The 16,358-nt window shown below is 46.4% G+C and overlaps 2 non-coding genes and 1 pseudogene across 2 annotated transcripts; all 3 read left to right on the top strand.

Annotated features, from left to right (window-relative positions):
- The first annotated feature begins 6,919 nt into the window (after positions 1 to 6,919).
- LOC149168367 (18S ribosomal RNA) lies at positions 6,920 to 8,671 on the top strand (annotated as a pseudogene).
- A 2,703-nt stretch (positions 8,672 to 11,374) lies between these two features.
- Positions 11,375 to 11,528, top strand: LOC149168366 (5.8S ribosomal RNA). The gene has a single exon (XR_016260031.1). It is a non-coding gene; the product is annotated as a 5.8S ribosomal RNA (ribosomal RNA).
- Positions 11,529 to 11,775: 247 nt separating this feature from the next.
- Positions 11,776 to 15,190, top strand: LOC149168365 (25S ribosomal RNA). Its single transcript, XR_016260005.1, has one exon. It is a non-coding gene; the product is annotated as a 25S ribosomal RNA (ribosomal RNA).
- Positions 15,191 to 16,358: the final 1,168 nt, after the last annotated feature.

Genomic DNA, 16,358 nt, shown 5'->3' with positions numbered 1-16,358 from the left:
CTCAATTGATTGACTTTGCTTTGGTAAACAAAGTTAACACACCTGCAATGGTAAAGATAACCTTTCTGCAACCCCAACTACTTACCCAGCTACTTGCCTAGCATTTTTTATTTCTTCTTGAAGGGTGCACTTGGACTTGCAGACCCTTACCTGCCTTTTCTTTTCTTTGGCTTTTCTTTTGTTTTTTCTATCTACTTCTACCCTTATTTCTTCCAAGGTCCCAGATTAAGCTGTTGGGAGCCTTTTCTTCTCTACCTGAACTACTTTTCTGCCAAGATTAAACAGTTTGGACAGACTTCCTTCTCTAATCTACAACTGCAAATTTAAACCATGGAATGATCCAGATTAGACTGTTGGACCTTCCATCAAAATTTTAAGTACATACCAAGCTATAAGCACAGATTGGATTCTCTTGGAAATATGTGATCTTTGAATCATCAAAGCAGAGCATATTTGGACCTTTCATAGCCAATCATGAAATATGAAACCTATTGGTATAGGTAGCTAACAGGCGGGTCAGGTGAGTGCATCTGGGTAAACTCATTCGGGCAATTTGGGAAAGGGATTCATGTAAACTCATTCGGTCAGGTCGTTTAGTGTGAGTGTGCACCTGGGCACACGAGCCCGTATCAAAAATGCTAAGTTGTGACCCGGGGTGGGCTTTGTGCACGTTCGTGTAGCTAGTTTTCCTAGCTCTCCCTTGTGCCTTCGTTTCGTTCACATGGACGCCCATGTAAACACATTCAGTTGTGTTGTTTGAGGGTGTCTGTGTCAACTCATTTGGGCAGGTCGTTTGAGGGCATTCGTGTAAACTCGTTCAGGCAGGTTGCGCGAGGGTGTCCATGTAAACTTGTTAAGTCGGGTCATTCAGTGTGAGCGTGTGCCCAGGCACACGAGCCCGTATCAAAAATGCTAAGTTGTGACCCGAGGTGGGCTTTGTGCATGTTCGTGCAGCTTGTTTGCTCGACTATCCCTTGTGCCTTCATTTCGGTCGTGTGGGTGCCCATGTAAACTTGTTCGTGCAGGTCATTTGAGGGCATCCATGTCAACTTGTTCAGTTGGGTCATTTGAGGGCATCCGGGTAAACTTGTTTGGGCGAGTTGTTTGAGGGAATCCGTGTAAACTTGTTTGGGCGGGTCATTTGAGTGGGTCGAGTGAGGGCGTCTATGTAAACTTGTTCGGGTGGGCCAGGTGATTCGGGCGAGGGCACGCGTGTAAACTCATTTAGTCGGGTCATTTAGTGTGAGGGAACACCTGGGCACACGAGCCCATATCAAAAATGCTAAGTTGTGACTCGGGGTGGGCTTTGTCCACGTTCGTGTAGCTCATTTGCCCGGTTCTCCCTTGTGTGTTCATTTTGGTCGTGTATGTGCCCATGTAACCTCATTCGTGTGGGTCGTTTAAGAGTGTCCATGTAAACTCATTTGGGCGGGTCATTTGAGTCCATTCTTGTAAACTCGTTCAGGCGGGTCGTTTGAGGGTGCTCGTGTAAACTCGTTCGGGCAGGTCATTTGAGAGTGTTCATGTAAACTCATTCAGTTGGGTCATTCATTGTGAGGGGTCACCCAGGCACATGAACCCGTATTAAAAATTCTATGTTGTGACCTGGTGTGGTCTTTGTGTACATTCATTCAGCTCATTTTCCCATCTCTCCCTTGTGCCTTTGTTTCGGTCGTGTGCGCGCCCATGTAATCTCGTTCGGGCGGGTCATTTGAGGGCATCCATGTAAACTCATTTGGACGGGTCATTTGAGAGTGTTCGTGTAAATTTGTTCAGGCATGTCATTCGAGGGTGCTTGTGTAAACTCATTCAGGTGGGTCGTTTGAGGGTGTTCTTTTAAAATCGTTCAGTTGGGTCATTCAGTGTGAGGGCAAACTCGGGCACATGAGCCCGTATAAAAAATGCTAAGTTGTGACCTAGGGTGGTATTTGTGCACGTTTGTGTAGCTCATTTTCTTGGCTCTATTTGTGTCTTCATTTCGGTTGTGTGGGTGCCCACGTAAACTCGTTCGGGCAGTCGTTTGAGGGCATCCATGTAAACTCGTTCGGGCGGGTCGTTTGAGGGCACTCGTGTAAACACGTTCGGGCGAGTCTTTTGAGTGTGCCCGTGTAAACTCGTTCGGTCGGGTTGTGCAGTGTGAGGGCGCACCCGGGCACATGAGCTTTTATCAAAAATTCTAAGTTGTGACCCAGGATGAGCTTTGTGCATGTTTGTGCAGCTCGTTTTCCCGAATCTACCTTGTGCCTTCATTTAGGTCGTGTGTGGGTGTCCATGTAAAATCATTCGGGTCGGTTATTTGAGGGTGCCCATGTAAACTCATTTGGGCAGGTCATTTGAGGGTGTTCATGTAAACTCGTTTGGGTGGGTTATTTGTGGGCGTCCATGTAAACTCGTTCAGGCGAGTCGTTTGAGGGCGCCTGTGTTAACTTGTACGGGCGGGTTATTTGAGGGTGCCTGTGTAAACTTGCTCGGGTGGGTTGTTTGAGGGCATCTGTGTAAACTCGTTCGAGCGGGTTGTTTGTGGGTGCCTGTGTAAACTCGTTTCATTAGGTCGTTTAGTGTGAGGGCACCGCCGGGCACATGATCCCATATCAAAACTGCTATGTTGTGACCCTGGGTGGGCTATTCGTGTAGCTTGTTTTCTCGTCTCTCCCTTATGCCTTCGTTTTTGTCGTGTGTGGGCGCCCATGTAAACTCGGTCGGGTTAGGTTGGGTCATGTCATGTCGTGTTGTGTGAGGGTGCCCATGTAAACTCGTTTGAGTGCAGTCTTGCTTTTTGTGTGAAAAGTGGGATGGTAATTGAGATGTTTGTTCAATTCTACCAGAAGGATGGCCTTGGGTCATTTGTAGGGTGGATGATTTTCATCTACTCTACATCCCCACTTGATAGCACACGAGTGGTAATGTTGGCCATGCTCATCTTGGTCCCTTAGACGGCTTTTCGTGTGAAGGGTGCATTGGTAATTGATTTGTCTTTTCAAGTTTGCCTGAAGAATGGCCTTGGGTCATTTGTAGGGTGGTCGATTTTCATCTTCTCTCCATCCCCACTCAGTATCACATGAGTGGTAATGTTGGCCATGCTCATCTCGGGAGGCATATGTGAACAATTCCCCTTCTGCTCTCTAAGTTCTTGGAGTTGTATGGGTTGTTGTGGTGTGGCTCCTGGGCTTGTCCTGGTCCCTCGTGCCCATCCAAATGATACAAGTGATAGGTTTTCTTTTCATGTGAAAGGTGGTTTGGTAATTGAGTTTTTTTTTCAGGTTTTCCTGAAGGACGACCTTGGCTCATTTGTAGGGTGGCTGATTTTCATCTTCTGTCCATCCCCACTCGGTAGCACATGAGCAGTAATGTTGGCCATGATCATCCCGGGAGGCATATGTGAAAAATTCCTCTTCTTCTCTCCAAGTTCTTAGAGTTGTATAGGCATTGTGGTGTGGCTCCCGGGCTCGTCCTAGTCCCTCGTGCCCATCCAAATGATACAAGTGATAGGTTTTCTTTTCGCGTGAAAGGTGGGTTGGTAATTTAGTTTTTTTCTTAGGTTTTCCTGAAGAATGGCCTTGGGTCTTTTGTAGGGTGGCCGATTTTCATCTTCTCTCCATCCCCACTCGGTATCACATGAGCGGTAATGTTGTCCATGCTTGTCTCGGGAGGCATATGTAAACAATTCCCCTTCTGTTCTCCAAGTTCTTGGAGTTGTATGGGTTGTTGTGGTGTGGCTCCCAGGCTCATCTTGGTCCCTCATGCCCATCCAAATGATACAAGTGACAATTTTGCTTTCCTTGTGAAAGTTGGGTTGGTAATTGAGTTGTTTTTTTGGTCTTGATTGAACGATGGCCTTGGGTCATTTGTAGGGTGGCCGATTTTCATCTTCTCTCCATCCCCACTCGATAGCACATGAGCAATAATGTTGGATATGCTCATCATGGGAGGCATATGTGAACAATTCCCCTTCTACTCCCTAATTTTTTGGAGCTCTATGGGTTTTTGTGGTGTGGCTCCCTGGCTTGTCCTGGTCCCCTCGTGCCCATCCAAATGATACAAGTGACAGGTTTTCTTTTTGTGTGAAAGGTGGGTTGGTAATTGAGTTGTCTTTTTGGGTTTTCCTGAACGATGGCCATGGGTAGTTTGTAGAGTGGAGATTTTCATCTTCTATCCATTCCCACTCGATAGCACATGAGCAGTAATGTTGGCCATGCTCATCCTGGGAGGCATATGTGAACAATTCCCATTCTTATCTCTAAGTTCTTGGAGTTGTATGGGTTGTTGTGGTGTGGCTCCCTGGCTCATCCTAGTCCCCTCGTGCCCATCCAAATGATACAAGTGACATGTTTTCTTTTCGTGTAAAAGGTGGATTGGTAATTGAGTTGTTTTTTTGGGTTTGCCTGAATGATGGCATTGGCTCGTTTGTAGGGTGGCCGATTTTCATCTTCTCTCCATCCCCACTCGGTAGCACATGAGTAGTAATGTTGGTCATGCTCATCCCGGGAGGTATATGTGAACAATTCCCCTTTTTCTCTCTAATTTCTTGGATTTGTATGGGTTGTTGTGGTGTGGCTCCCTGGCTCATCCTGGTCCCTCATTCCCATCCAAATGATACAAGTGATAGGTTTTCTTTCCGTGTGAAGGTGGGTTGGTAATTGAGTTTTTTTTTCGGGTTTTCTTGAACGATTTTCTTGTGTCATTTGTAAGGTGGCTGATTTTCATCTTCTCTCCATCCCCACTAGGTAGCACATGATCATTAATGTTGGCCATGCTCGTCCTCGTCCCTCTTGCCCATCCGAATGATAAAAATGTTAAAGTTTTCTTGGCGCTCCTTTGAGCCTTCATTGTTGTGGTCCCAAATGGAAACCCTAAAACTCCATCGTGCTTATGTTGCTATCGTGCCCCTCGGTTGTTGCGAATAGAAAATTTTGATTGGGTTGGGTAGCCATGTGTGGCTCCATTGAAATTGGCTCCTCATTATATTGTTCACCTCCTCCCTATTTGGTGGGGAGGGTTTTTCTTTTTGTGTGAAAGGTGGGTTGGTAATTGAGTTGGTTTTCGGGTTTGCCTCAAGAATGGCCTTGGGTCATTTGTAGGGTGGCTGATTTTCATCTTCTCTCCATACCCACTCGGTAGCACATGAGCGGTAATGTTGGCCATGCTTGTCCTAGGAGGCATATGTGAACAATTCCCCTTCTGCTCTAAGTTCTCAGAGTTGTATGGGTTGTTGTGGTGTGGCTCCCTGTGATGGCTAGCCTCTTCATTGTTCAACTGTTTATGGTGTCGGTTTCTTGTGCTTGTACTCTTTCTGTGTTGGCATTGTCGGTTGAGATGCATACATTTAAGAGGAACATGGAAGGGTTTTGGTTGTAAACTACCTACCCTCCTCTTGCTTGCTTTTTCCGTCGGGCGATGTGAGGCGTTGTTCTCCTTATTGTAAAGTTAAGGGTTGGCATTCCTTTCAAAGTGCACATCGTCCATGGTTGCATTGGCTTTGAGGTTTTTATAGATGTGTTGGGCCATATTTTTGATCGAGTGGTCCGATTTTTCCTTGCATCTCATGTGCATGGCAGGCTTTTGCGGTTGGAAATGTTAAGTCACAACGTTTATGGGCATTTGTTGTTTCAATTGTGTATGCGCTCATGGTCCAATGGGGAGGAGGCTTGCTACATCAATGGTGGGGGCTATCTGGAAGAAGGATTTTGAGGTGGAACACTTTGACCTCCCTCCTCTGCATGGAGGTGGCCGTAGGTGAAAATTATTCATTGTCCAGTTGGTAAAGTTGTGGGAAATCTCCTAGGTTGCCTGTATGTAGGGTGCGTGGGGTGCGGAGCTGCCCGATCCCTCCTCCTATTTGGATATGTTCTTGTATTGTGTAGCGAGCCTCTTGATTTTCATTTATTTCCTTCCTTTACCTTCACATCGTGGTTGTTGCAGGTGGTCAAGTGATCGAGGTCCACCATTGCTGCTATCTAGGTGGACTCCTAGGTGGCCTTGGTGTGGGGTGGGGAGGGTTGGGGGCCATTTCTAGGGGAGGTTGTGGGTTTGGTTGGTCTTGTTTTATTTCCTTCTGTTTCCTTTGCATTGAGGCTACCACAGGCGATCATGCGATCAAGGTCCATCGTTGTTGCTGTCTGGGTGGACTTCTAGGTGGCCTCTATGCGGGGAGGGGAGGGTTGGGGGGAATTTCTAAGGGAGGTTACGAGCTTGGTTCGTCTTGTATTATTTCCTTCCCTTGCCTTTGTGTTGAGGCTTTTGCAGGAAATCACCTGATCAAGGTCCACTGTTGCTGCTATCTGGGTGGACTCCTAGGTGGCATCAATGTGGGGTGCGGAGGTTTGTATGGCCTCTCTATGATAGGATTTGCAGTCAGTCGTCCTCTTTTTATTTTCTTCCTTTTCCTTTGCATCGAGGCTGCCATAGGTGATCAGGAGATCGAGATCCATCGTTGCTGCTGTCCAGGTGGATTCCTTAGTGGCCTCGGTGTGGGCAGGGAGGGTTGGGGCTCATTTATAATATAGAGATTTCATGGTTGGTTGTTCTCCATTTATTTCGTTTGCATCGAGGCTGCCACAAGAGATCGGGAGATCGAGGTTCACCATTGCTGCTGTCTGAGTGGACTCCTAGGTGGCCTCCGTGCAGGGAGTGGAGGCTTTTGGAGGCATTTCTAAGGGAGTGGGTGAGTGATCACTCGTTTTCTTGTTGGTTGGGGCATGGTTGCAAACTACAAAGTGGCCTTGGTGCATTGTGGCTCGATAAGTCTACCCATTTTTTCGCCATGTCCTTGGCATGTTGCGTGTGCTTCCCTCTTGGGATGCAAGAGGTGCAATGCATAAAAGTTTTGCATGCTATTTTGTTATCTCTTTGACTTGATGGGTGTTCAGGTTGGCTCTTGGTAAGAGAGTGCCCCAGAATTCCCTTTGAAGTGGGAGGGTGCTACCTGGTTGATCCTGCCAGTAGTCATATTCTTGTCTCAAAGATTAAGCCATGCATGTCTAAGTACGAACTAATTCAGACTGTGAAACTTTGGATGGCTCATTAAATCAATTATAGTTTTTTTGATGGTACCATACTACTTGGATAACCATAATAACTCTAGAGCTAATATGTGCACCAAGTCCTAACTTTTTGGAATGGATGCATTTTTTAGATAAAAGGCCAGTGCAGGCTTGCCCGCCTCTTTGGTGAATCATGATAACTTGACGGATCACATAGCCCTTGTGCTAGCGATGCTTCATTCAAATTTCTGCCCTATCAACTTTCGATGGTAGGATAGAGGCCTACCATGGGGGTGATGGGTGATGAAGAATTAGGGTTTGATTCCGGAGAGGGAGCTTGAGAAACGACTACCACATCCAAGGAAGGTAGCAGGTGCGCAAATTACCCAATCCTGACATGGGGAGGTAGTGAAAATAAATAAAAATACTGGGCTCAGCAAGTCTAGTGCCAGCAGTCGCGGTAATTCCAGCTCCAATAGCGTATATTTAAGTTTTGCAATTAAAAAGCTCATAGTTGGATCTTGGGTCGTAAAGGTCGATCCACCTACTCGGTGTGCACCTTCCCTTCCATCCCTTTTGTCGATGGTGTGCTCTTGGCCTTAATTGGCTGGGTTGTGGCTCCAGTGTTGTTACTTTTAAAAAATTAGAGTGCTCAAAGCAAGCTTATGATCTGAATACATTAGCATGGAATAACGTGATAGGAGTCTGGTCCTATTGTGTTGGCCTTTGGGACCAGAGTAATGATTAATAGGGACTGTCGAGGGCATTCATATTTCATTGTCAGAGGTGAAATTCTTGGATTTATGAAAAATAGACCACTACAAAAGCATTTGCCAAGGATGTTTTCATTAATCAAAAAAAAAAGTTGGGGGCTCGAAGACGATCAGATACCATCCTAGTCTCAACCATAAAGGATGTTGACCAAGGATCGACGGATGTTTCTCTAAGGACTCTGCCAACGCCTTCTAATAAATCAGAGTGTTTGGGTTCTCAGGGGAGTATGGTCACAAGGCTGAAACTTAAAGGATTGATAGAAGGGCACCACTAGGAGTGGAGCCTACGACTTAATTTGACTCAACATGGGGAAACTTACCAGGTCCAGACATAGTAAGGATTGATAGATTGAGAGCTCTTTCTTGATTCTATTGGTGGTGGTGCATGGCCAGTCTTAGTTGGTGGAGCGATTTGTCTGGTTAATTACAATAATGAATGAGACCTCAGCCTACTAACTAGCTACGTGGAGGTTCCCCTTCGCGGCCAACTTCTTAGAGGGAATATGGCCGTTTAGGCCATGGAAGTTTGAGGCAATAATAGGTCTGTGATGCCCTTAGATGTTCTAGGCCACATGCATGCTACACTGATGCAGCCAACGAGTTTTTCTTCCTGGTTCAAGAGGATTAGGAAATTTTCTCAAATTGCATCGTGATGGGGATAGACCATTGCAATTATTGGTCTTCAACGAGGAATTCCTAGTAAGTGCGTGTCATCAACTCATGTTGACTATGTCCCTGCCCTTTGTACACACTGCCCATCGCTCCTGTTGATTGAATGATCCGATGAAGTGTTTGGATTGTGTCGATGATGGTGGTTCGCCACCATCGACATCGTGAGAAGTTCATTAAACCTTATCATTTATAGGAAGGAGAAGTCGTAACAAGGTTACCATAGGTGAACCTATGATAGGATCATTGATAGTTGGGTTTTCTTTTTTGATTTGGGTTGGTTTGGTTTCGATTGCAATGTGGGACTGTGTGGTGTGTCTCTAGGGGAGTGGGTTTGGTGTTTGGCGGGAACATTGTTGGTTACTTGTCTTTAGGTAACGCTTGTTTTCTCGTGTGTGTGCTTGAAAGCCATTCTTGTGCTTGTCCCACCCATCCTTGGCTTTTCTTTCCCCCAATGTATTTTTGTAGGGGGTTTGGAAGCTTGTTTCTTAGGAGCCCTTCTGACGATCTGTTTGGTCGGGCATGGTTGTTGCAGTTGAGCTGCTTGGGAAATACGACGGATAAATTTAGACTCATTTGTAGCAATGATGCTCAGTATTTTGTTCGTTGGAAGGCATGGGACAAGGGTGCAGGCTTCCATAGTTGCTTCTCTCAAAAAGGTGGTGGTGGTTGATGTGTTTCTTGGGTGAGCATTTTTGCTAGTGGTTAGGTTGAGGGAGTGGTTGCGCGTGCGCTTGGTAGCTAAAACCTTCCGTGAGGGGAAATCGTCAGGGTGGGGTCAGTATGGGATGGATGAGGAGTGGTTCAACCCATTAGGCTAGCCACCCTAGTCCTCTCGACCATTCCTCGATATGCCCTTGCAAAAGGGTTGGGTGTCCAGGTAATGAAAACCCCTCCCTCGATCTGAGCTCCATCAAGATCACAATTTTCCCCGCCAATGGGCATGAGGGTGGCAATCTTATCTCGTACCTTTTCCATTGAGGGAATTCCTCATCCTCTCGTGATCCACTAACCTTCTAATCTAAAAATAAGTAGCGGGTTGTGTCTTTGTTACTCCCTTTGAAATTGTGGGTTTTTTGTGGGACTTGGTCATTTCTTTGTTTCATGGTGTGCGCTTTGTGGATGTCCCTCTCTTTAGTGGCTTTATGCAATCGATGTATTTGTGGCCCGTGGCTTTCTCTAGCATTGAGTGTCTGCCCATGACAACTCCTCTTTGGAATTTGATTCTTCACCCCCATTGAATTTCTCACTGGAAAGGTTGTTGGGTGTTTTGTACACGGAAGGGTGCAAAAGCTGGGTGGGTTTGTTATTAGTAGTCTATTTGTCGTTTGAAGCCTTGTGCAGGGTTAGGGGGTTGTTTACCTCTCAGTAACATGCTCCAGACATTCATCTCATTGCGGCCCTTGTCTTTGGTCAAGTTTAGGTTGTGATTTATTTGCTTGGTTGTTTGATTGTTGTTTATTATGTTGTAAGCTAGAAAGGGTGTTGTGCCATAATGTATGTGGGAGGGTGTGAAGAGGTGGGATACTTTTTGATTGGGTGCCTTGTTTGATTTCTTTTTGGTTAGCGGACATCTACTCGGCGTGTTGTTGAGCTTCTCTCTTTTCTTAGGATCTTTGTTTCTTTGATGTTGTTTTCTTCCCTTCTTCCTTTTGCCCCTAGCTTTATGGAGAAGAGGTGGGATTGTTGTGGATTGGTGTTCGGGAAGGATGAAAAATAGTGCAAGTTCCCGTGGTGGCCACCCTAGTCCTTCTCGATTGTCGTCCCCTACAGTTCCCCCCTTTTTGTGAATGCACAAGGTTTGGGAATCTTGTTTTCTGTTTGAGCCTCCCCTTGTGAACGGTAGCCACACTTGATATCAATTTCTTTCATGTTGTTTTCTTCCCTTCTTGCTTCTGACCCCTAGCTTTACGAAGAAAATGTGGGATTGTTGTGGATTGGTGTTCAGGAAGGACGAAGAGCACTGCAAGTTCTGGGGGTGGCCACCCTAGTCCTTCTTGATCGTCGTTCCCCACAGTTCCCCCCTTTTTTTGAAGGCACAGGTTTGGGGAAGCTTTTTCTCTGCTTGAGCCTCCCCTTGTGAGCCGGTAGACATGTTTGATATCTCTCTTTCTTTCATGTTGTTTCTTCCCTTCTTCCTTTTGGCCCCTAGCTTTACGAAGAAAAGGTGGGATTGTTGTGGATTGGTGTTCAGGAAGGACGAAACATAGTGCAAGCTCCCAAGGTGGCCGCCCTAGTCCTTCTCGGCATCCCCTGTAGTTCCCCCCTTTTTTCCAAGGCACAGGGTTGGGGAAGCTTGTTCTCTGTTTGAAGCCTCCCCTTGTGAGCTAGTAGCCACGATTGATATCCCTTTCTTTCATGTTTTTTTCTTCCCTTCTTCCTTCTAGCCCCTAGATTTATGGAGAAAATGTGGGATTGTTGTGGATTGGTGTTTCGAAAGCATGAAACATAGTGTGAGCTCCCGGGGTGGCCACCCTAGTCCTTCTCGATCGTCATCCCCTTCAATTCCCCCCTTTTTGCGAAGGCACAAGGCTTGGGAGGCTTGTGCTTTGTTTGAGCCTCCCCTTGTGAGCTGGTAGCCACGTTTGATCTCTATTTCTTTCACCTTGTTTTCTTCCCTTATTCCTTTCAGTCCCTAGCTTTACGGAGAAAAGGGGGAATTGTTGTGGACTGGTGTTTGGGAAGGATTAAAAGAAGTGCAAGCTCCCAGGGTGGCCACCCTAGTCCTTCTCAATTTTTGCTCCATGCATTTCCCCCCTTTTGGTGAGGGTGTGGGGCTCGAGGAGATTGTTCTCTGTTTGGGCTTCCTCCTGTGAGGGGGGTAGACACCTTTGTTTCCATTTCTTTCATGTGTTTTTCTTCCTTTCCTCCTTTTGGCCCTTAGCCCTACATTTGTTGTGTGGGGTGCCCCTATTCAGTGTTGTGGCGGATTTTTCGGTAATAGGTGGAAACGACTCTCAGAAACAGATATCTGATCTCTTATTACGATGAAGAACATAGTGAAATGTGATACTTAGTGTGAATTGCAGAATCCCATGAATCATCGAATTTTTGAATGAAATTTTTTCCTGAGGCCTCGATCGAGGGCATGTTTGTTTGGGCATCGCATCCCATTCCAACACACTCCCTGCAATATGTTAGGGAGTAGCGGAGCTGGTCATCTGTGCCCAATGCGGTGTAGTTGGCTGAAATACCTCAAGCGATGTTTCATGGCATGCATCGACGACTGGTGATCTTGTCCCCTTGGATAGGCAGTCTGCGTTAGCTGATGTGGGCTTTGTGTGGCATCACTCAAACTTTCTTAGCTCTCTCTTTTCCTCCCATCGGGTAGGGAAGATTTAGCTCCAACTTTGTGACCTCAGCTCAGGTGAGAATACCCGCTGAGTTTAAGCATATAATTAAGCAGAGGAAAATAAACTTACAAGGATTCCACTAGTAGTGGCGAGCGAACTAGGAAGAGCCTGGCATGAAAAGCGTCGCCTGAGTTGTAGTCTGTAGAAGCATCCTCAGCAGTGAACCTTGGCCAAGTCCCTTGGAAGGGGGTGCCTGAGAGGGTGAGAGCCCCATTAGGCCGGGACCCTACCACATCACAAGTTGTTGTCGATGAGTCGGATTGTTTTGGAATGCAACCCTAATTGGGTGGTAAATTCCGTCCAAGGCTAAATACGGGTGAGAGACCGATAGCAAACAAGTACTGTGAGGGAAGATGAAAAGGACATTGAAAAGAGAGTTAAAGAGTGCTTGAAATTGCCGAGAGGGAAGCAGATGGAAGCTTTGGATGCATCTTAGTCGAATTCGGAATAGCTCAGGCTAGTCTGCCGCTCAACTTGAGGTGCAAACCAACACGACCTACTACATCATCACAAGCGCAGGTGGATTACTGCACGTCGGTTTTCCATTGCAGTGGTAGAGGAACAAAGCGTGTGCCCTTGTCTCGGGCTGTGTGCACCTGCATGCTCATGGTGTTGGTTGGTGGGCTTTCCATTCGACCCGTCTTGAAACACGAACCAAGGAGTCTAACATGTGTGTGAGTTGGTGGGTTTGAAAACCTACGAGGCACAAGTAAGCTGACGGGCAAGATCCCCTCTCTAGGGGGTGCATCATCAACTAACCTTGAGCTTATGAAGGGTTCGAGTGTGAGTAGACCTGTTGGGACCCAAAAGATGGTGAATTATGCCTGAGCAGGGTGAAGCGAGAGGAAACTCTAGTGGAGGCTTGTAGCGATATTGATATGAAAATCATTCGTCTAACTTTGGTATAGGGGTGAAAGACTAATTGAGAGCTCTAAGTGGACCATTTTTGGTAAGCAGAACTGGTGATGCGGGATGAACTGAAAGTTGAGTTACGGTGTCGAATTGCGTACTAACCTACATCCCACAGAGGGTGTTGGTTGATTAAGACAATAGGATGGTGTCCATGGAAGTTGAAATCCGCAAAGGAGTGTGTAACAACTTACCTGTCGAATCAACTAGCACCGAAAATCGATGGCACTGAAGCGCGCAACCTATACTCGATCGTCGAAGAAATTTCTTAGCTCCGATGACTAGGAGGATGCGGGGGTCATTGAGAAACCTCGGGCATGAGCTTGGGTGTATCAGCCCTCGGTGTAGATCTTCGTGGTATTAGAAAATATTCAAATGAGAACTTTGAAGATTGAAGTGGGGAAAGGTTCCATGTGAACAACACTTGGACATGGGTTAGTCGATCCTAAGAGATGAGAAAGCCTTGTATCAAGGGTGCACTCTACATGAGCATCAAAAGGGAATCGGGTTAATATTCTCGAACCAGGACATGGTGGTAGGCGACAACGTTAGGAAATCCAGAGACATCATCGGGGGCCTCAGGAAGAGTTATCTATTCTTTTTAACAGCTTGCCCACCCTGGAATCAGTTCACTCCGAGATAGGGTCAAGATCTAGAAGAGCACCGCACATCTTGCAGTGTCCAGTGTGTCCTTAGCGGCCCTTGAAAATATAGAGGACTGAGTACTGTTCAGGCCCGATCGTACTCATAACCGCATCAGATCTCCAAGGTGAACAACCTCTGGTCAATAGAACAATGTAGGTAAGGGAAGGCGTCAAAACGAATCTGTAACTTCGGGAAAAGGATTGGCTCTAAGGGCTGGGCCTAGGGGTCTGTTTCCTCAACTCGTGGGCTGTTGGTAGTCTGCCCGAGATGCTCTCGCGCTGAGGGCAGGGAGTCGCATGCTGATTGGGCTATTGGCGTAGAATGCCCCTTGCTGAGGGATTTTCCTTAGGCAGAAAACGGCCGACTCAGAATTGGTACGGATAAGGGGAATCCAACTATTTAATTAAAACAAATCATTGTGATGGTCCCGGTGGATGTTGACTCAATGTGATTTCTACCCAGTTCTCTAAATGTCAAAGTGAAGAAATTCAACCAAGTGCAGGTAAATGGCGAGAGTAACTATGACTCTCTTAAGGTAGCCAAATGCCTCGTCATCTAATTAGTGATGTGCATGAATGGATTAACGAGATTCCCACTATCCCTATCTACTATGTAGCGAAACCACAGTGAAGGGAATGGGCTTGGGAGAATTGGTGGGGAAAGAAGACCCGGTTGAGCTTGACTCTAGTCCAACTTTGTGGAATGACTTGAGAGGTGTAGAATAAGTGGGAGCTATTTTCGGTGCAAGTGAAATACCACTACTTTTAATGTTATTTTACTTATTCCTTGGGGTGGAGGCGGGGCATTGCCCTTATTTTTGGACTTAAGGCACGTTTCGGCGGGTCAATCTTGGCAGAAGACATCATCAAGTGGGGAGTTTGGCTGGGGCAACACATCTGTTAAAAGATAACGCAGGTGTCCTAAGATGAGCTCAACAAGAACATCAATCTCATGTGGAACAAAAGGGTAAAAGCTAATTTTATTTTGATTTTTAGTATGAATAAAAACCATGAAACCGTGGCCTATTGATCCTTTAGATTTTCGAAATTTGAAGTTAGAGGTGTCAGAAAAGTTACCACAGGGATAACTAGCTTGTGGCAGCCAAGTTTTCATAGCGACATCGCTTTTTGATCCTTCGATGTCAGCTCTTCCTAGCATTTTTACAAAAGATTCTTCAGCGAAGATCACATGAAACATCATTTTTCGATGCGTTTCAAACCAACCAGTGTGGTTCAGCGTTAGGACAAGTTGAAGAAATAGATCCAGCTTAGCAAGTTAAATAGACAGAGCAGAGCCTCCACCGTCTAAAAATACCAACAACTACTTTTGACTAGGTACCGGGGTCAAAACCCACATTGTGAAGCAGAATTCACCAAGTGTTGGATTGTTCACCCACCAATAGGGAATGTGAGCTGGATTTAGAATGTCGTGAGACAGGTTAGTTTTACCCTACTAATGAACCGCACTGCAATAGTAATTCAACTTAGCATGAGAGGAACTGTTGATTCACATAATTGGTCATCGTGCTTGGTTGAAAAGCCAGTGGTTTGAAGCTATCGTGTGTTAGATTATGATTGAATGCCTCTAAGTTAGAATCCACACTAGAAGCAGTGCATGTCACTCTTCTACTGTATCTCGACCCATAGTAGGGGTGTTGCTTTGTCGCCCCCAGGGGCCCGTGTCATTTTCAAGTTGCAACCGTGAAGCATCTCGGTCAGGACAGCTTTGAAGTTCAATTCCAAATGGTCATTGAGAAGAATCCTTTGCAGATGACTTAAATACGCAACAAGGTATTGTAAGTGGTAAAGTGGCCTTGCTTCCATAATCCACTGAAATTTAGCCCTTGGTCACCTCGATTCAAAGCTTCGCTCTTGTCGCAAACAAATTCGAACAACCCTCCCGCTCTTACACATTTGCCTCTTCCTCCATATGACACTTTTTTATTGCTTTTGGGCAGGGAATTTTTGGTTTCCATGCCGCGATGGAAAAGGCGTCGAAGCCCGAGAAAATTGGGGTTTCGATGTCGCGCTCTGGTGCCCAAAATTTTGGGGTTTCCATGTCACACCCTAGTGACCAAAATTTGGGGTTTCCATGTTGCAACGAAAAAGGTGCCCAAGCATGGGAAAAATTGTTGTTTCCATGCTGCACCCCGGTGCCCAAAATTTGGGGTTTCCACCCAGTGCCTAAAATTTGGGGCTTCCACCCGGCACCTAAAATTTGGGGTTTCCATGTCCTGCCCAAAATTTGGGGTTTTCGTGTTGTGCCCAAAATTTGGGGTTTCCACCCAGTGCCTAAAATTTGGGGCTTCCACTTGACACCTAAAATTTGGGGCTTCCACGTCGCGCCCAAAATTTGGGGTTTCCAAGTCGTGCCCCAGTACCCAAACGTGGGGAAACTTGGGGTTTCCATGTTGTGCCATGATAGAAACCAGTGGCACCCAAGCCTGGTGAAACTTGGGGTTTCCATGTCGCGCCACGACTGAAACTAACAGCACCCAAGCCTGGGGAAACTTGGGGTTTCCATGTTGTGCCCTGGCGCCCGAGCTTGGGAAACTTGGGGTTTCCATGTTGTGCCATGGTCGAAACCAGCGGTGCCCAGCTTTGGGGAAACTTGGGGTTTCCATGTCCCACCCTTGATGGAACCGCGGGTTTCCACATTTTACAACACAATGGAAATGCGAGGTTTTTCAACAATGCCCCAACGCGGGGAACTTTGGGTTTCCATGACAATGCAAACTAGCTCGCAAGTCTGGGGAACTTGGGGTTTCTATGACAATGCAAACTAGCTCGCAAGTCTAGGGAACTTGGGGTGTTTCAAAACCATTGTCCAAGTCTAGGGAACTCGTGGTTTCTATGTTGCGACGCGGCCGGAACCACCGACAAAAACCACCCAAGTCTGGGAAGCCTGGGGTTTCCATGTCGTGGCACATCCTGACTCACTCAAGAATCTGTGGAACTTTGGATTTCCATGTCATAGGGTGACAGAAAGCCGCCAATGTCTATGGAACTTGGGGTGTCCATTTCACGGCG

The sequence above is a fragment of the Pinus tabuliformis genome, chromosome 4_2 (genome assembly GCF_031772625.1).
Source record: "Pinus tabuliformis cultivar Carrire ecotype Pingquan chromosome 4_2, CPIR1, whole genome shotgun sequence".
Lineage (NCBI taxonomy): Eukaryota > Viridiplantae > Streptophyta > Pinopsida > Pinales > Pinaceae > Pinus > Pinus tabuliformis.
The sequence above is the reverse complement of the archived record's forward strand: the minus strand, read 5'-3'. Positions and strand labels throughout refer to the sequence as shown.